Genomic DNA, 3,096 nt, shown 5'->3' on the forward strand with positions numbered 1-3,096 from the left:
CTCAAAATGTGTACATGTTTGCGACTGATTTGATAGTCAGGATGACAACTTGGTCTCAGGCAATGGGAAGCAGCGCATAGCTAACACCTGACTCTCTGTCCCTGGGTCACGCCTGGTATTTCCGTCTCGTCCTGCTCTTTTCTTCCCCTGCCCGAACCGTCTTAGTACACCTCCTCCTCTTCATTCTGCACCACCTGTGCGCTCGCGGCCCCAGTGTCCCAACCTGACCCGTCTGGCAGGGGTTCCCTATCTTCGACGGGCCGAACCACATGAGCTCGAGCTTATGTTTTTAGTTTTAAACAACTTGTCAGTGATTTTAGCACATTGTGCTGCGTCCCATTTTAGCTTATGCTTTATATTTTCTTGCGCTTGTCATAGCCACTCTTCTTTCTTTGTTTTTAGCGTCCTCTCTATCGTCCACCAGAATTTTAAGCCAAGTGGTCAACTACTACATTTGAGGTGATGATGAGTTTTGTCAAGTGGGGGTCTGCAGGGAGGGGCAGGCCTTCGAGAACCGAAGCATTTCATTGGACTAGCCCAATGTGCATCAGGAGAAGCATCCAATGGGCTCCGATGTGTCATTTTTACAGGCGCAGACAATAAAAAATAATTTGTATATATTTTTAGTATTATTTCCAGGGCCAGAGACGCGCGAGGGCCCACCGGGATTTGCCCGGTACGCCAGATAGCCAGTCCAGCTCTGTCTATCAGTATGTTATGTTAGTTTAGCTTATGTGTCTGTATATATCTTGTGGTGGTGGGTTTGGTGTACACTATTAGTGTAAAGAACGTTTGCCTGTTGGTGCATAATTGTATGCATTCCTTGCATACTATTATGCACCCCCCATTTCTTTTCTGTCCCATCTTTTGTTTTTTTGGAGACTATAAGTCACCATTTTGCAGTGGGGGTGTTACCGCAAGGTTTAGTTTGTTTTTTTCCCCTGTTAATTACTGTCTTGTTGGGAACCCTTAACTTAATGATTGTCCTCAACAGAATTGCAGTGCTCATCAGTGGCGACACCCGTGGATTGGGGCGGAGCGCTGCGCATTTAACCGGAGGGTGACCACATCTCTCCCTCCTCCTCCTCGTGTGTAGTCTGTGTGTATGTTGTGAATGAATGTGTCAGAGAAAGAATTGTAAATTCATGTATGAGTAGGTTAGTTGTGTGTGTGTGTTAGAGAGAGGTTATTGTCAATGTCTTATTAAATGTTTTAGTTAAGCTGCACATTGGAGACTGGTCAAACGCAATTTCAAACTTCTGTGCTAACCCTGTTACACATTTTATTTTAATTTTTAGTCCTGTGGTATCTGGTGGCCTGCCAGTAGCTTGTTCCATCATCAAGGGACAATGGCGTGCTACATTACACCACACTACGCAGACCACATAGTACATATTGTGCAGGTCGGCAAACAGGCAGGTAATCAGGTGGAAAGAAGGGCAGATAGGCATAGAGATAGGTCCTTTCATTGTTCCATCACAAACATAGCCAGTGTTGCCAGATTTGGCGGTTACCCGCCCAATTGGGCAGCTTGGGATGGCCGTCGGCAGGTAAAAACAGGAAAAATCGGCCATTTGGCAGTTTCTGCAGTTTTATGACCATAGAAATCAATGCAATTTGTTGAAATTGGACAGAATTTAGCCTTTTGTTCGGGATTTGATCAGATACATCTGGCAACAGACCATAGCCTCCTCTCCCTGGAGTAGTCTTTGTTACTCTATACCACACTACACTATTGTGGTAGAACTGTTCTCAGGACTGGCACACCGTAAAAACACCATTGTGATAGGTGGTGGTTAGGTAACAGAACCAGAGATGTTGATTGTGTAATCACATGCAATTGATGGATAGATGCGTGTGTGTGTGTGTGTGTGTGTGTGTGTGTGTGTGTGTGTGTGTGTGTGTGTGTGTGTGTGTGTGAGTGTGTGAGTGTGTGAGTGTGTGTGTGTCCATGCATGCACATATTTGTGTGAGTGAACTAGTCCTGCTTATAACATATACAGTATGTCTGTGTGTGACATGTATTATCTGCTATGTAAATGAATACAACATAACACGACATAACATAACATAATTTTATTATTGCCGGTATTTTATTTTAATCTTTTAATCTACGGGCTACTGTATGTTTTTTAGACTTGTCTTTGTGTGCTCTTAAAATTGTAATCCTTAATGCAAGACAAATTCCCTTCAGGGCAATGAAGGTTTCATTCATTCGTTCATTTGTTCGTTCGTTCATTCATTCAGTTATAACATATAGTTGGATGTAGTGTGCCACAGATCTCTGCCACAGATCTCTTCACATCTCTGCCGATTTTCATGGGATAACAGAAATTTCACTTTGACACAAGGAATAGTAGCAATCATACAATTTATATAACCATTTTGAGACATTAATGGCTGTATTTTGAATTATTGTGAGTGAAAAACAAAGCAGTAATATATACGTTGTACGATGGGTACTTCTCATTGTGTCAAAGTGGAATTATACAGTATATACAGGTATGAAAAGATATACTTACAAATCTGCAGTGATGTGAGGGGTGTTTTCACTTGGTCATTTTGGATATGACCCTGTCTCAGTTGACTCATCAGGGAGATGAGAAGCAGTGTAAGATAAGATAAGATACCGTAACAATTCAACATCACTTCACATCACATCACATAACACAACACATAACATAACCCATTTTTAAATGGAGGACCTACTTAAGTATGAAGTCATTGGTCCAGCATGATGGCTACAGGTGTGTCACACTAAATACGACACCGTTTCAGATGACTCATCAGGGAGATGAGAAGGGCACAATAGCATGTTACAACACAACACAACACAGCACAACACAACACAACACAACACAACACAACACAACACAACACAACACAACACAACACATAGAAGACAGCACAGCACAGCACAGCACAGAGAAGACAGAGAAGACAGCACAGCACAGCACAACACAGCACAACACAACACAACACAGAGAAGACAACACAACACAACACAACACAACACCCAACACACACAACACAACACAACAGATCCATCGTGACGACTATCGGCAGTTGTGTGCTACTAAATACAACACCATCTCA

This window comes from Engraulis encrasicolus, chromosome 4 (genome assembly GCF_034702125.1).
Source record: "Engraulis encrasicolus isolate BLACKSEA-1 chromosome 4, IST_EnEncr_1.0, whole genome shotgun sequence".
In the NCBI taxonomy this organism is placed as follows: domain Eukaryota; kingdom Metazoa; phylum Chordata; class Actinopteri; order Clupeiformes; family Engraulidae; genus Engraulis; species Engraulis encrasicolus.